General features: G+C 44.6%; 1 protein-coding gene across 2 annotated transcripts in view; it reads right to left on the bottom strand.

The window, feature by feature from the left end:
* Nucleotides 1-7,732, bottom strand: part of CSE1L (chromosome segregation 1 like) — a 119,698-nt gene extending 111,966 nt beyond the window's left edge. Inside the window, exon 1 of one of the 2 annotated variants that reach the window (XM_088472171.1) lies at nucleotides 7,617-7,732. The gene's annotated coding sequence lies outside the window, so the exon portion shown is untranslated. The other variant, XM_088472172.1, reaches the window with a different exon arrangement.
* Between the last annotated feature and the right edge of the window lie 10,165 nt (nucleotides 7,733-17,897).

Raw genomic sequence — 17,897 nt, 5'->3', positions numbered from 1 at the left:
CCAAAGAGGCCTCACCTGCCGAGAGGTCTGGTGAATTAAAGGCCTGAACAACAATTTCCTCATTCAGGTGGAAGCGAGAAATCACATTGGGATGGAAGCCTGGGTATGTTAGAAATACAGCCCTGTCCTGATTAAATATTAAAAAGGGGGTGGGAAAAGACATGAAAGCACCCCTAAATCAGATACTCTACGGGCAGACGCTACAGCCAAAAGAAAGTCTATGCAGTGAGCCATTTGATATCCACTGATTCCAGGGGTTCGAATGGAGGTTCCTGAAGTGCTTTGAGCACCACTGACAAGTCCCATGGAGCCACAGTAGGGACAAAGGGAAGTTGTATACGTAGAACACCTTGCATGAAACCAGATAGACAAAGCAGAGGCTTGTACTTTGAGAGATGCTAGGCGGAGGCCTAGGTCTAGTCCAGCCTGAAGAAAGGCAAGAATACGAGAAACTTTAAAGACTTAAGGGTCATAGTTTCTTGGAACACACCATAGGAAATATGTATGCCATATTCTGTGGAAAATCCTATCTGAGGTCGGTTTGCGTGCTCTGAGTATGGTCTAGACCACAGAGCTGGAGAAATCCTTAGCCGTTAGGAGGGATGTTTCAAGAGCCATGCCGTTAAAGACAGACGGACAAGGTTCGAATGTAGACATGGACCCTGAGACAACAAGTCTACTCGTAGAGGAAATTGAAGAGGAACGTCTATGTAGAGCCTTTGAAGATCAGAGTACCAATGACATCTGGGCCAAGCCGGAGCTATTAAAAGGACTATGCCACACTCCTGTCTAAACTTCCGAAGCACTCGAGCAAGCAGGGATATTGGAGGGAAGAGATATGCCAACTGGAAGTTCCATTTTACCGACAAGGCGACTTTGAAGGCCGCATTGGGGTCCTTTGTTCTGGCTCCATAAACTGGAAGTTTGTGGTTGCGACTTGAGGCCATGAGATCCACTTCTGGAAGACCCCATTTGTCCACCAGAAGCTGAAAGACTTCTAGATGTAGAGACCATTCTCCTGCGTGCATATCGTGATGGCTGAGGAAATCCGCTTCTCAATTGAGAATCCCCGGGATGTACACTGCGGAGATGGCTGGGAGATTGCATTCAGCCCATGTGAGAATGTGGGACACTTCTGTCATTGCGGACTGACTTTAAGTGCCCCCTTGGCGATTAAGGTAGGCCACAGCCGTGGCGTTATCGGACTGTACTTGTACTGGCTTGTTTTTCAGAATGTTCTGAGCCCGAGCTCTGTAGATGGCTCTAAGTTCCAGGTTACTGACTGGCAGCACTGCCTCGACTGGGGACCATCAGCCCTGGAAAGAGTGCTGACCAGTTACTGCACCCCACCATCGGAGGCTTGCGTCCGTGGGGAGGAGAGCCCAGTCCAGGATCCAAAAGGGTCGACCCTTGTTCAAATGGAAAGTCTGTAGCCACCAGGCTAGGGACAGGCGAACCTTTGGGGGGAGGCTCATCGTCTGGGATCTGAGCAGATGGGGTAGCCTATTCCACCTGGAGAGTATCAGGTGTTGTAGTGGCCTGGAGTGAAACTGGGCGAATTCCACCATGTCGAAGGTGGACACCATTGATTCCAAGGCCTGCATTGCAGAGTGAATCAACACTCGCCGATTGTGGAGCAGTCTGCGTAGCCTGTGATGCAGTGCTGAAAACTTGTCCGATGTTAGGAAGATTCTCTGAACTCAAGAGTCCCAGAGGGCTCCCAAATGTACCAACCTTTGAGAGGGTGTCAGGGAAGACTTTTTACAGTAGATCAGCCAACTGTGCATTTGTAGAAAGGTAATGGTTACCTGCAGATGGCGTGAAGAGTCTCTGGGAAGCTGGCCAACTGCAAGAGATCGTCCAGGTATGGGACCAGTCTGATCCCTTGATGACTAAGAGAGGCTGCCAAAACTGCCATGATCTTGGTAAAGACCCAAGGGGCCATTGAGAGGCCAAACGATCCTGAAATTGGTAATGTTGCTGCAGTGTAGCAAACCGGAGATATTGATGAGAAGGCGCTATAGGTACATGTAGGTAAGTGTGTTGAATGTCTAGGTCAGGGTTTCCCAACCACGGTCCTCAAGGCACACTAACAGTCCATGTTTTAAGGATAGCCATACTTGAGCACAGGTGACTTAATTAGTACCTTAGTTATTTTGATTCAACCATCTGTGTTTAATGGATATCTCTAAAACCAGGACTTCTAGTGTGCCTTGAAGACAGAGGTTGGTAATCAATGGTCTAGGGATACAATAAAAACTCCCGGCTCCATAGCTAGGATGATAGAACAGAGGGTTTCCATAAGAAACCTGGGCACCCTGATAAACTTGTTCAGAGATTTGAGGATAGGCCGATGAGACCCATTGGGCTTCTGAACTAAGAAAAGGGTAGAATAACAACCCTTGCCCCGATTTGAGGAGGGGACTCGAATTGTTACCCCTGAATTCAGTAAGGACTGAAAGGATTTTTGGAGCAGCAGGGCCTTGGTAGAGTCCAATGGAGGTCCTGTGCAGTAGAACAGCTGGGGGAGGTCACCTCAGGAAGGAGAGGGCATATCCTTGGGAGACCACTTCTCTTAACCAGGTATTTAATGTGATTTGATGCCAAACCTGGGCGAATTGAAGTCGGCCTCCCACCCTGGGAGCCTCCAGGGAGAGGCCTGTCCCGTCAGGCTGCAGGTGGACGTCTAGTAGCCCAGGCTTGTTTGGCCCTAGGCTTGGAGGCCTTGGCTGATGTCTGCTGCCATGAAAGGACTGACCCTTGACTTTGCCTTGAGGGCGAAAGGACCGAAAGGATGATGTCCTAGGTTTTGTATTATATGAAGAGGGCAGGAACGCTGTCTTGGAAGCCTCCAAAATAGACACAATTGTATCTAATTCTGGACCAAATCGGATGTCTCCCTAATCAGGCAGAGACTCCAGAGCGTGCTTTGATTCCAAATCTGCTTTACAGGAACAGAGTCAAACAATACGGCGGGCTACTACCACAGTGGCGGATATCATGAAGGCCAGGAGAGCCGTATCCATAGCTGTTTCATCTAAGTAGGAGGCTGCATCCCTAATGTGAGATATGAAGGATAGTTGTTCCCTTGAAGCATCAGGGGGAAATGTCTCTTCTAGGATCACTGCCCAACTCTCAATGGCTTTTGCCACCCAGGCCGTAGCAGGATGATTAATAGTGCCTGTAAGAGAGTAAATGGATTTATGACAAGCTCCTATATTTCTATCTGTCTTCTTCTTCAAGGATGTTGCAGTATGAATGGATAATGTGGCATTTTTAACCAGACGTGTTACATGAGAATCCACTACTGGGGGAACTTCCCATTTAGGGCAATCAGCAGCTGGCAGAGGGTAAAAGGAACTTGACAGTTTTGGAATTTGAAACCTTTTGCCAGGCATATTCCATGCTTCCCTCATGTGATCAGATAACTGATCGGATTCAGGGAATTCTGGTAAAACCACCTTTTGGCGTTTAAAAAGTGCATTCTTTTTCTTAGGAGCAGGTTCGTCCACTTCTATTTGTAAAATAGATTTTACAGCTCTCACAAGAGCAGGTATATTTAGTTTAGAGTGGCTCCTATTCTCCTGAGTCAGAGAGGTCTGCGTCTTCTGCTTCCCCAGATAATATATCCGAGTCAGATAACAGAGCACGTTTAGTAGGTAAAGGCTTGTTCTTTCGCTGAAAAACCATAGAGGTATTAGCCAAACTCTGTACTGAAGTAGACAGTACACCCATCAATGGGGGAGGTACAGGATTTGCAGGGAGTACTTGCTGTGGCCATCCCATGGGGGGAGCCAGTATAGGGACTGCTATGTGGTCCGTAATTTTTGCTAGCATCTGTGAAAAAGCCGGCCAGGGTGGGTACTAAGGGAGAGACAACGCGACAGGAGCTATAGGAGTTGCAGACAATTGAATCGAGCACTTAAAGTGGATTTCATCCCAATGCTGGAAATGGGAGAAGATAGCAGTGGTATCCCCATGCATGGTTTGTTAAAACTTGCAGGATTGAAAGAGAGCAAAGGAAACCACCAGTATTTGGGCTGCCGCAACCCAGGACCCCTCACTGGGACCAGAAGAGGCAGGTCGTCAGGAAAGCTATTCTTCCAACTAGAATGATCAACCCAGTCCTGCAAAGGATTTTTTTATACAATCAATACCTCTGAGCCCATCTGGGGGACACTGCATTCCTTCCTTGGTTGGTTGTGCTTGCTGTGCAATGCTTAGTGCCTACTCTAAACCCAGTCTGCAATGTCCCACAAATAGAACAAAAGAAGAAGCAAACACACTGGCAACATGCTCTGTGCTTAATCTCACAGTAACAGACTCAGGGTAACTTGTAGCAAGAGCCACACAGATATTTCATCCAAGAGGCAGGAAACTTGCAGTGCATCTCAGAAAATAAAATACATGAAAATCCTGTTTATGTAGTTGTATACCAATACTTCCAGCTCCAAAGAAGAAACAATTATGGGAGCGACATTGCCAATTAAATTACTTTAACCACTTGCCAGGATGGACTTTCCCTGACATGGTTACATCTGATGCGACCAGTCAGAAACGCCCACTGGGCAGCTGCTGGAAGATAATCTTCCAGCAGCAACTAATCTCACAGGGACCTCCCGACACCTCTGCACCTACGAATCCTCCCATTATTGTGTGTCGATTACTGCTGGTAGCAGTGATCGCTAGCCCGGCGTCCTCTCTGCATTTTACGGTGAATACAAAAAATCCTGGACAGGTTAATTATTCTAGTTGGGAGGATAGCTGGTAAAATGTAATGAAAGCAGAAGGTTGCTAGCCAGTATATGCAGAAATGTGCAGCCGTCAAAGAAATATTATCAAAGCAGTGCCCCAGTATCTCTCTGCCACCGATTATCGATATTTCCGGTATATCGAGAATATCTATATTCTTCAATTATTGGCTTTACATTTCATTTTCTTCTAAAATTCACAGCAGAGTAAACACCCCAGCGATGTGCCGACACGATGTAACAATATATTGCATCGCCGTACACACTACACAATATATTATTACATGCTTAATGTAACAACACAGTGTTGTCCGTGGCATCAGCACATCAAACAAGACGATGCGACCACCCAATACATCAAACAATGAATTTGGGGATTTGGAGGTACACACTGCAATGGTCACTGCTACCTCTAATGGTTCGCAAAACTCGACAATGGGTGTACCCAGCTTTAGTCATACCGATTTGTTTGATATATCTCACTGGTAGAGTCTACCGTTGTGATAAATCATTCACTGGGGGAAATTTACTGTTTTATCACACCTGATTTCCCAATTAAAGTCCTGGTTAGCGCAGACTAATCACATTTCTTATCGCCACCTCAGGAGGGTGCGAGCAGAAATGTGTGCTCCTGCATCTATTCGTGCCCGAGCAGAGCAACAATTAAATTGCTCCGTCGGACGCCCATTACACTAGAGCAGTGGTTCTCAAACTCGGTCCTCAGGACCCCACACTGGTCATGTTGTCCAGGTCACATAGCAGGTGCACGGGTGTAGTCACTATTCATTTTAAAAGATCCACAGGTGGAGCAAATTTTTATCACTTGTCAGCCTGTGAGGAGACCTGAAAAACATACACTGTTGGGGGGTCCTGAGGACCGAGTTTGAGAACCTGTGCGCTAGAGCCTTGCTAAAAACAATTGAATCACCCTGACTGACAGGCTTTCACCAGAACAGCAGCCCCTGCTCCCCAAACTTCCAGTTGACTACAACTGTGCAAACTTAGTAGTAAATATCAATACTTCTAAACATTAATATTGTATTTTCCCCCCCATGTATCATTTTGCCGATTCCGTATTGAGCAATAATATCGACACGTGATCACCGATTTGGGATGGACATTGACCATTGATTGCCTATGGCAAGTGATTTGTTTTTTTTGCCATCGATGGCAAGGCAATGGTGCCACACCATCGATGGCGGCAGCCAACGTTGAGAAACCATTAATGGCACCAGGCCAATGAGGTCTGCGCACTCGAAGTACGCATCATTGACTAAACGATCCATGGTCTTATCGATATTCTAGAACATCAATGGTGCAGCCTTCAATGACCATCACTAGTTTAAGAACATGAACTTTAAACAGTATACTATATAAAAATAAAAAAAAATTCTATTTTTATTGTATATGGTGTTAATTATTCTAAAGTAGGTGTTCTTGACCTAGTCCAATCAACACCCCCCCACACACAAACACAATTTCTGATTGTTTTTTTTTTTTTTTTTTACAATATATTAGCCGAGAGGTTAAAAAAAAGCCTTTTAATGGACATCTCTACCAGATAAGAATAGCACAGCTCACCCACTCAACCTGTTTCAAAGGGTAAGTGACAATAACAAATGCCAAAAGGAAGCTGTAGGTAAACATTGTACCCACCAATCCGGATGATACAAGGATGGAGCTAGAACAGAGTTTAGTTGAGTAGCACCAAGCCCTGACTGATGGCGATATTAACCCTTTTTATAGGGAATGGGATTGAAAAAAACGGAAGCTCAAATCCCAACATATCGTCCGCCGGGTTATTAACTACATCCCCTTTATAGAACATTTCTAAACTCACCAGTGCAACCATATTATAATTGAAGAGGCAAGTGGATGAAGGTGTTATGTAACAACTTTCTAAAAACTTTTTTGTTAATAGATGATGGTTATGACCTAGTCATCATAGTAACAATGTTATTTTAAACGTTGGTAACCTATTTACTGATTTATATAAAATATGTCTTAAACTGTAAATATACCAGTTTCTTCTAAACAAAACACATTCATCCGCTCACCTCTTCAGTTACCTTTTATTATAAGGCATAACAAGGGCTCCGTACAACAGATGTATCAGAACAATTAAGAGCTAGGAACCATGTAACATAGGACATATGTATTACCACATACATTTTCTAATTAACAGGCTTGACACTAAATAATAAGAACATTACACAGTAATGTCAGTATATATTTGGGTTGGCAGAATGAATGCACATTATATAGGGAGAATAGCCTGGGGAGACACTAGATAAAAAAGTAAATTATATTCAATGGTGATGGCTACATGTACAGGGTAAACCTCAGTGACATTACAGTAGGTGTGATGTCCTATGATATAGGTGGCGATGCCAGCTGAGGAATGCCAAAGGCAATGCCCCAGGATAAATCTCGGTGACATGAGATAATAAGGGGTACATTAGATACAGTATGTGATGATTAGGATATATAGGTGGTGATGCCAGCTAATGAGTTACCAAAGGCAATGCTCCCACATGTGCAGGGTAACTACTAGATAATGAGGGATACATTATACATTTGTGATCAGAGGCGCGGGGATACGCCTGGGATGACAGACGATAAGGGGGACGTTACACAGTACAGGAAGGCACAAAATAATGAGGGATATAGCGGTGCCGGTAACTGTACATGATCTATGTGTAGGAATATATATGAGGGGGTCGGAGCCATGTACCCCAGTGAGGCCCATCCCACCACACATGCCGCACCGGAATGACGACTGAGGAGATGTTGTCCAGAGCTCGTAACGAACATGGCCGGGAACACGCCTAGGACGGGCAGCCAGGGAGACCCGGCCCCAATTACCTGTCCCGGTGTCTCACACTTCTTCACGGGCCTCGATCCAGCGCCTCTCGCACATCACATTCAAACGCCAGCAAAATGGCGCGCTGTCAGTACTGCGCATGTCACGCCGGATACACCCTCACTGCGCATGTCATTGCCGAGGCTTACCTCATTGGAGATGTCACTTTCGGCCCCGCCTCCCTGGTGCGTCACTGGTGACACCACCACCTCAGACTGCGCATGTAATGTGGGCTATTTACTGTGTTGCTGTGCGGCTGCGCTAGTTACCATAGAGACGGACGCTCTGTGCGTTTTTAGAGTAAGGAGTATTACTGGCCGGACCGCCGTAGCAAACAGTTGTGTGTGTATGACAGCGTGCTGTGCGGTGTGGGCATATATTGCTAGTAAATGTTGCGAAATTTACAGGAGAGTCATGGGATTTCCAGAGCAGCGTCTAACGTTTGATTCCAGAAGGAGAAAAATGCAAATTACATTTTTGGTGGGTGAATATTACGTCCCGATTGTGAGGAGGGTGAATGAATTAATCCACCATCTGGGGTTTCTTGCTGTCTCTAAAACCTATGTCCAACCTGGGTTTTTGGACATGGTTCCAACCCAGGTCAGACCCCATTTACATTGCACCTTCAATCTGCGTTACTCCCAGGTCTGCCCTGTTAAAACTGTGAGGTCATAAAAAGTGGGAGTTGACTGCTCCATCCACAACCATCAATCAGCTCATTTTAGGCATGACCCAGGTTCGGATAACCTGGGTCGCACCGTTTACATCTCACTATTACCGGGTCCAACCCTGGTAGCTACCTAGGTTGGTTTGTTGGGTCACTTGACCCAGGTTATTATTCAGGGTCCATTTTACATTGAGCTGCGACCTGGGTAGACCCAGCAAAAATCCAGGTTTTTGCTCTGGTGTAAAAGGGGTATTAGTGTATTTCGATGTCCGGGGCCAGTTGTGATATCGGTGTCAGTAGTTCCTGCAGTTGGCAGGTCGGCTGTACACACAGAGATATACCGATATAGCGACATCAGCTGTGCTGCAGGGCCGACCTGATATGTCTGTGAACGACGTCATTCACAGACATATCTGTACACACCCGCAGATGCACTATGCGATACAGTATGTTGTTTATTGGCCAAGTATAAGGATGGCCATTTGAAGGTCCTGTATCAATCTTTTGGATCGATATGGGCAGGGGTGCCAAGAGAGGGGGGAAGTGGGTATTAATTACCCAGGCTTGTTGGGGGGCCCCGGGTTCGATGCCTCCTCCCTCTTACCTGTCAGCAGCCCAGCACACACTGCTGTGTGTTGGGCTGCAGTGGGAACGTGCGCACTGCTGCTAATCAGTCTCCTCTCTGTGGTGGGGAGCAATCAGGCTGATTGTGCACCGGGCTGAGGGGAACACAGCACACCCCTCCACAGCGTGCAGCACCGCTGCACTTTATTTAATTTTTTTTAATGAAAGGGGCATGGCCACACTTTCTGCGATTTGGCCACAGGTTAACTGAGGCGCTAATTGAATCACCTGTGCTCAAGCATGGATATCCTTAAAACCTGAACTATAATGGCAGAGGTTGGGAACCTCTGTCCTATACTATGTACCATTTCCTCTAAAAGAGCTATTACAATTTAAGTCCCCGGGTCGCTCACACCAGCGACATGTAGCTTTCAGTTGCTGGAACTGTTCTTGCATGACTTCGTATTCTATCAGATATATTTACAGGAAGTGCTAGTCAACTGGAAGCATGATTTCACCCCAAAATACTGGAAAAGATTAAAACCATAACGTTTCTTTAAATGCTCCACTTTGTTGATCAGAGTTATTTATTGTTTGACATTAAGTGCAAGTTGGCATATGCGAGTTTGTTTCATGAAACTCACACACATCGCACGAATGTGCGCACCTAAGAAATGCAAGATCCAATTAGAAATTACAATTTGCAGTAGTTCGGCGAGGTTGCACAACTTTTCGACAAAATGCAACCTTAGAGAACTGCATAAAAAAATGGGGAACCACCTTGGATCCCCAAAAAAGAGGTTATTGAGATAGCAAGACCATATCAAAGGCTGTTAGTGAACATAAGGAATGTACTGGAGGTTTTTAAGAGGCGTCAAAGGGCTGTTTTTTTGCACTTTTTATGGTTGAAAAATGATAGCAAGCCAGAGTTTCTCATGAGATAAAGTCTATTCAACATTTTATGGTACAGAAAAATGTCTCCAGAGTAATTGGCAGTGTTTTTATACAAGTTTGTAAAAATAAAGAGTTATGGTAGACTTACCATTGATAACTCTTTTTCTTCAAGGTCCATAGAGTCCACAGGGATACCATGGGTAATGTGGTTGGAGAGATCCAGGCACCAAACAGTTAAAGCTTTCAGCTCCCAGGATGCCTTGGATCCTCCATATATACCCAACCCCCAGCCACAGGCCATTAGATTTGTAAACAAGCCTCAAGGCAGAAGAAAGAACAATCACACTAGAAACACTCTCACGCAAGATGAGAGAATCTGTGACCGACAGAAAAGAAAATTTACCCAATGCAACTAGGTTGAGTGCCCTGTGGACTCTATGGACCTCAAAGAAAAGGAGTCTAACATAACTTTTATTTTCTTCAGGGTCCATAGGGATCCACTGGGATACCTTGGGGATGTCCTAAAGCAGTTCCCCTTAGGGTGGGGGACGATCCTGAGCAGAAAGGAGAACTCATTGTCCTGAGAGGCAAAGGTGTAGACAGAAGAAAGTGAAAAGTGTGGACAGAAGACCATGTGGCTGCCTTGCACAATTGTTCAGCAGAGGCACCATGACTAAATGCCCACGAAGGCCCTACAGACCGATTAGAATGTACTTTCACCGTGTTTGGAACAGGGAGATCAGCCTGTGTGTACAGCTGAGAGATAGTCATAAATAACCATTGAGCCATGGTCTACTTGTTAGCTGGCCATCCTCATTTGTGAAAACCATATCATACAAAAAGAGCATCTGATTTTCTAACAGTTTTTACGCTCCACATAGATACGGAGAGCACGAACTACCTACAGAGAGGTCTGGAGCCTGAAAAGCTGGAACTACAATTTCTTAATTTACATGAAAATGGGACACTACCTTAGGAAGGTAACCCTCCCTTGTACAAAGAACAGCTCTAGGCTAGTGAAAAATAAAAAATGGGGAATAAGAGACCGCTGCCAAATCAGAGACTCTGCATGCAGAAGAGATAGCGAGGAGAAAAGTGTCTTTGCTGTCAACCAATTCAAGTCTACAGAGTCCAGAGGTTCAAATAGGGGAGCTTGTAGCCCCTTAAGAACCAAAGATAGATCCCACAGTGCTACCGGTGGAAAAAAAAAAAGGGGGAACTCACAGAACTCCCTGCAAAAAATTCTAACATCTGGTAATGAAGCAATCTTTCTCTGGAACCAGACTGACAATGCAGAAACCTGCACTCTCAAAGTGGCCAGGCGAAGACCATGGTCTAAACAAGCCTGGAGAAAAGCCAGTACCAGGAAAACTGTAAACACCCTAGGGACTTTCTGTGGGAACACCATTGACCAAAAGAATGCCAAACCCTGTAATAGATTCAGGCAGAGGCAGGCTTTTGTGTTCTAAACATTGCTTGAATCACAGAGCAGGAGAAACCTTTGGCTCTTAAAATGAAAGATTCAAGAGCCCCGCCATCAAAGCCAGACGAGGTAAATCTGTATGCCTGCATTAACAGATCCTGCCAAAGAGGAAGATATGGATTGTCTATGGATAGACTCTGTATTTTGGTGAACCAATGACGTCTGGGCCAAGCCGGAGCCACTAGTATTACTGTTCCGCCTTCCTTCTTGAATTTTCTGAGGACTCTTGGGAGGAGGGAAATTGGAGGAAAGAGATACATCAGCTTGAAGTCCCATCTTACTGCCAGTGCATCCACGAATGCTGCTGATGGGTCTATGGACCTGAACCCTTACCTGGGGACCTTGTGGTTGTGACATGATGCAATGAGGTCTATGTCTGTAGACCCCATTTGTTCACCAAGAGCTGAAACACTCCCGGCTGGAGAGACCACTCTGTGTGTGTGTGTGTGTGTGTGTGTGTGTGTGTGTATGTCCTGACGACTTAGGAAGTCTGCTTCCCAATTGAGGACTCCCGGTATGAATATTTTTGAGATGGCCGGAAGATGACGTTCTGCCCAAATAAGAACCTTTGCCACTTTTTTCATGGCTGCATGACTTTGCGTGTCTCCCCGATGATTGAGATAGGCCACTGCAGTCGCGTTGTCGAACTGGATCTGGACCGGCTTGCCTTGGAGCAAGTCCTGTGCCATGATAAGTGCTTTGTATACCTCTTGCAGCTCTAGAATGTTTATTGGCAGATGACTTTCCCGATTTTCCATCTTCCCTGAAAGGTGTGATGATCTGTCACTGCCCCCCATCTGCGAAGACTAGCGTCCGTGGTGAGAAGCACCCAATTTGGAATCCAGAATGGGCACCCACAGTCCAGATGATCCTTTTTCAGCCACCACAGGAGGGAGAGACGAACCTCTGGCGTAAGAAGGATCTTCTGGGACCTTAGTAGATGATACTGTCCATTCCACCTGGAGAGAGTCAGTCTTTGCAGAGGCCTGGAATGAAACTTCGCCTACTCCACCTTTGACGTGGTGGATACCATTGATCCCAGGACCTGCATCGCTGATAGAATGGATACCCTTAACTTGCGTCGCAATCTTGTCCTCTGGTAGAAACACCTTTTGTGCCTGAGAATCCAGAAGTGCTCCCAGATGTACCATCTGTGTTGGAGAAAGAGGATTTCTTCCAATTGATGATCCAGCAGGGCTTTTGTAGGGAGGTCCGTTGAAAATGGTGTTGTAAAACAACTGGAGTTTGTGCCAGTATCAGAAGGTCATCCAGATATGGTAGTATTCTGATTCCCTGATGCCTTAGATAGGCCGTCATGACTGCCATTATCTTGGTAAATTCCTGGGGAGCCCTTGCTAGGCCAAAGCGCACTGCCTGAAATTGGTATAGTTGTTGTAGGACAGCAAACCGTAGAAATTGTTGCTGGGATGGCATAATAGGAACGTGCAGATAAGCATCCTGAATGTCCAGGGAAACCATAAAATCCCCATGCTCCATTGCCAAAATAATTGGCCGGAGAGTTTCCATACGGAACTTAGGTACATTTATAAATCTGTTGAGGGTGTTTAGATTTAGAATAGGGCAATGAGACCCATTCGGTTTCTGAACCAAAAATAGATTGGAATAATAACCCCTTCCTTGTTGCAACACAGGAACCAGGATTATTACCCCTGCCTGCAGCAGAGAGTGAATGGCCTCCTGAAGGGCCAAGGCCTTGACTGCGCATGATGGACAATCTGTACAAAAAAAACTCCTGAGAGACAACTTCTTGGATGCCAGTAATTTGCAAATTGAAAAAGTCGTCCTCCCACCCTGGGTTCCCTCAGGAGGCGGCCCGCCCCATCAGGCCAAGGGTTTGTCTCCGGCTTAGAAGCTAGCTGTTTGGCCGGCCCAGACCTCTTAGTTTGTCACCTGGATGTCCTACGAAAACTAGATGGTTTGGAGGAATACTGTTACGTTGCTCATTCCTTTTCGAAAGGACTGAAAAGAAAACTGCCTAGATTTTATTGTACCCGTAGATAGCAGATCTGCAGGCTATGAAGCCGCCAGTGTAGCTATTATCTAACTCTGTTCCAAATAGTATATTTTCATAGAAAGGTAAGTTTTCCAGAGTCTTCTTTGATCCTGTATCAGCTTTCCAGGATTTTAACCAAAGAACCCTGCGCACCACTCAAGAAGCTGCTGATGCTTTAGAAGCTAAAATTCCAGCATCTACTGCAGCTCCTCCCAAATAGGAGGCTTCTTCCCGTATGTGGGAGATATACATGATCTGTTCTCTGGTAGCATCTGGTAGAGAGTCTTCCAATGCCACGTCCATTCTTCAACAGCTTTGGCTACGCAAGCTCCAGCCACAGATGGATGAGTATCATGAAAGTATTGCCTTAAGACATGTTTAAATAGAACAGGCAACGTAGCATTTCTGACTAAGTGTGTCACGAGAGCATCCACAGTAGGAAGCACCTCCCACTTAGTACATTCAGAAGCTGGGAAAAGGATACAACGATGCAGTGAGCTGCTCGGATTTAGGAAACTCAGTTTCGGCCACCTTCCGGTGTTTAAACACTGGAGCCTTCTTACTAGGGGCTGGTTCATCATCCTGAATATCTAGGATTGATTTAACTGCCCTCACCAAAGAAGTAACATCTACTGTGGATGGATGGTCCTCTCCCGAGCTAGACCCTGGAGAAGAACCCTGCATATCATCTGATTTCTCTGATGATGCATTTGAATCCATATGCTGAAAAGACCAATAAAAAGATAACTTTCGCTTAGGTGCCTTAGTAACTACCGGTCTGCTTGCAACAGCTGACTGAGCCATACTTCTGACTTGAGTGGGCATTAGCATCCATCCATCCAGGATGTTTAGGAGGTGCAAACATAGCATGCTGTGGGCACCCCATACAAGGAGGCAGTATGGGAGTAGCCATATGATCCATGAACTGCTTAATCTGTGATGCAAATGCAGAACAAAGTGTCAGACACCCCTTGCTCCATTTGCGATCCCAGCATTGCGACCGACATCGCAGGCTGGGATCACCATTGCAGTTAATGGTTGCTCCTTTGGTCAGGCTGCGGGAGCTGTAGCTTCCTGCAGCCTTACAGTGTGTTGGTCATGTAAGAGGCCAGAAATCTCCATCTGCCGATGCAGACCCTGGTCTCGTCTCTCCAGGAAAACGGTTGCGACACACCCGTTCCCAGGACTGGTGACTAGCCACACCCCCGCTCCGCCCCCAAATGCTGCAGCATGTCAATCATGCAGCAGTTTGAGAAGGGTCTGCGAGCGTAATCGCAGAACAGGTTTCGCGCAGGCACAGACCTGGAAACATCAGAGATGTATGTTCATCTTGGGATGAACATACATCTCTGAAACATGTCCTAGGATTGCTAGAAGACACTATGGATCAAAGCTAAAAGCCTACACAGACTTTGCCACTATGCAAGCCCAGGAAAAGTGGGGTGATCTTTGAGTTTTGTCCCTAAATTGCTGCTAGAGGAGTTAAATATAACTGAGCATTTTGTTCAGTGCTCCAGTGATTGCTGCCGACTTCACTATCATTGCCATTTTGCATAGAGTGAAAATGGTTGCATCCATCAGAATTGGTGCTTAGGGAAAGGTTATTATTGCCCCCTAAGGATAGGGTTCTCTGTGAGGCTTTAGTGCAGTGAACCATCTGGTAATTATTGTAGTACTGGTATCCAGTCGACTTGTCGACATTCTGAATGTCGATAAGTCATAACACACCTGTAGTGCTGTAATTGTTACATACAGTGTATTGTTATACAATAAAGTTAGATTTCTTCAACCAGAAGTGATTTTCATACCCACAGAGGTATCAGGTGTGCCAAGCTGGCACAAAAGGCTACCTGTAGGGAAAACCTGCCATCTGGTGCAGCAAATGAGTTAGACATTAACCTGGTATCATCAGGCTTGCCCCACTCTTTAAAAAAATCCAGATTTTATATTTACTTCAGTGACAAGTGCATTCTCCCCTCCACATGCAGCCAGACCCAGAAAGAGTTTAGCACTGGTGGCACGGTATCTTTTCTAGGGGCTTTTATCTTAAGTTTCCTGTATAAATTAACTTCCATAATTTTATCCCTAGAGTCTCATGCCGCCTCCAAGCCATTTTTGGCCTTATTAGATTGGATTCTGGAGGTAAATTCCATCGAAAGAACTAAATTGATTTGGGAAACCAAAAATAAACCAAAAGAGATAAAATTACTAATAAAAGATCACTGTATATTAACAGTCAACATCAAGAAATTTAAACCATTTTTAAAAGGAATTGGAGGATTCTTAAACAGGTTTTAGGAAGTGTAATAGGGGACAGGCCTTCTTTCATTTATCGACGAGCCCAGTCATTAAAAGACAAATTGGTACACAGCGCTATTGAAGCCCCAAATAGAAATAGTGTTAGAAGTCAGGGATTTCATCAGTGTCGACTTTGTAAAATGTGCAATACTGTCAAAGGCGACAGAAAATTTAAGGAGTTTCAAGCTAATGGGACTACATATCCTATTAACGACTTTCTTACATGTAATTCAAAGAACTTAATTTATGCTATTGAATGTCAATGTGGATTCCTCTACATCGGGAAAACAAGTAGAAACTTGAAAATTAGATTTGAGGACCATTTCTAGAACATCAAGAAAGGTTTGGAAATGCACACTGTTTCTGCGCATTTTAAACAGGTCCACAATTCCAGTTCGTGTCATATTAAGGCATTCTGGGGGATTGAACAAATAAATTGAACATGGCGTAAAAAAATAGAGAACAGTCTAGCCAAGGCGGAGATTAAATGGATATGCAAACTTCACACATTGGTCCCCCAGGGTCTTAATAGTGACTTTGAACTAAAATGGTTTTTCATAGTTTTCTGCATTTTTATTGTCATTTATTTTATATAAATGTTATTATATTATATATTCTGATTCAGATTTTAACTTTCATATTGTATATTAATTTTGTTGACATTGATATCTACCTCATATCCTATATTAATCAGTCTTTATAGATTTTTTTTGGAGTTATTGAATTTACTTATTTTCCTAGTGTTTTAACACTTGTTTTATATATATATATATATATATATATATATATATATATACACACACACACACACACATTATATATATATATATATATATATATAGGCTCCTTGTTTACTTATATACAGTTTAATGGAAGGGAATGCGGACCTGATGATCTACATCCGGCAAAAGGACAAGCTGATACGCATGCGTCACGACCGGCGACGCACTTCCGGTAGTTGGAACGTAGAACGCCAGACGGGATGACGCACTTCTGGTTATGGATTCCGGTGCGGAAAACCACTCTCAGCATGTAATTGAGGTGGTATGAGTCCAGCACACTTTACACCTCACACTTCTGAAGGACGACCATTAAGGGTCTGAAACGCGTTAAGCAGAGGAAATACTTGGGGACTATCGGAGGTGGATTGGCATCCTTCCGGAATTTGAAGCTACAGCTTTCCGGGATTTGGGGACTCCAATTCCTTTGTTTGCCAGCTGAAGGATTTACCATCACAACTGGACAAAACCCTTATCACTTTGGTGATATAGGTTTGTTTTAATCTTTTAAATGCGAGTGCGATGTAGTAATAAATTTGTGTTCAAAACGAAATTGCACTATTTGTTTCTTTATTTTGAATTCTATTTGAGATACCAACTGTGCAAATTGGAAGGAATATTGGAGATACTTGGGAGAGAATAAAGGACACACCTGGGATATGGTGATATATGCTAGTTATTCTTTATTAAATGTGAGCACAATATAAAAAAACTCATATCTGATTAGTGACAGTATTACACTATATTTTGTTTTTCTTAATTTTTTTGAGAATAAAAATCTTCAAAGGTGGAATGGGGAATCCCATTTAATGAATTTGGAAGTGGACAGGAAAAATTGGTGTAAGACACTGTTACACATATATTGGGGAACACGTGCCTATGCGCCAGGGTGGAACACGATTTTTTTTGTTGCGGATATTATCTGAGTGTGGTGAAGGCTCTATTCTGTGTTACACAGGCGGCTTGGCACTTCATGTTTGCGCAATTTAGATCTGATATCTGTTAAAAAAAGCTTTTAGAGAAGTGTTGGGTGATGTCATCGCCCGTCCGCTTTTTGATATTCACGTTAGAGCTGTTCATGGTAATAATAGGTGTCCTGAACTAGTAGTGCAGATGTAGTGGATTATAACAGAGGGTCTGGAGTAGTAAACAGAGTTGGATGGCCTGAATAAGCACCACTGGAGAGTATGACTTCAGCGCGATCAGGGAAACATCAGTGCAGCATGGAGATAATCCCTTGGAGAAATTGATGGGGGCTGAAGAAGGGTCTGAGGACTCCCGACAGGAGTCTAAGCCTGACACACAGAATCGGCAGGGACACTTATATAAATCAAATCGACTGCAGATAGGACAGCTGTGCGATGTAGTTGCTTGAAGGAGGGAGACTTGTAAACAATCAGCTCAGAAGGTGCAGTAGAAGCAGCAGTAGACCTGACGGGGAGATTGGGGAGAGGCCAAGATGGCAGCTCCCAATAGCTTATAATACAAGGTCGGAGCAGTTTAGAGGATTGTGAGAAAATTAATAGCCAAGTGTCCCCCCGTCTCACCTCAGGATTAGCAGAATACAAGAGGCAGCAGGTGTAG

The sequence above is a fragment of the Taudactylus pleione genome, unplaced genomic scaffold, assembly GCF_031769625.1.
Source record: "Taudactylus pleione unplaced genomic scaffold, aTauple2 ptg000121l, whole genome shotgun sequence".
NCBI classification, from domain to species: domain Eukaryota; kingdom Metazoa; phylum Chordata; class Amphibia; order Anura; family Myobatrachidae; genus Taudactylus; species Taudactylus pleione.
The sequence above is the reverse complement of the archived record's forward strand: the minus strand, read 5'-3'. Positions and strand labels throughout refer to the sequence as shown.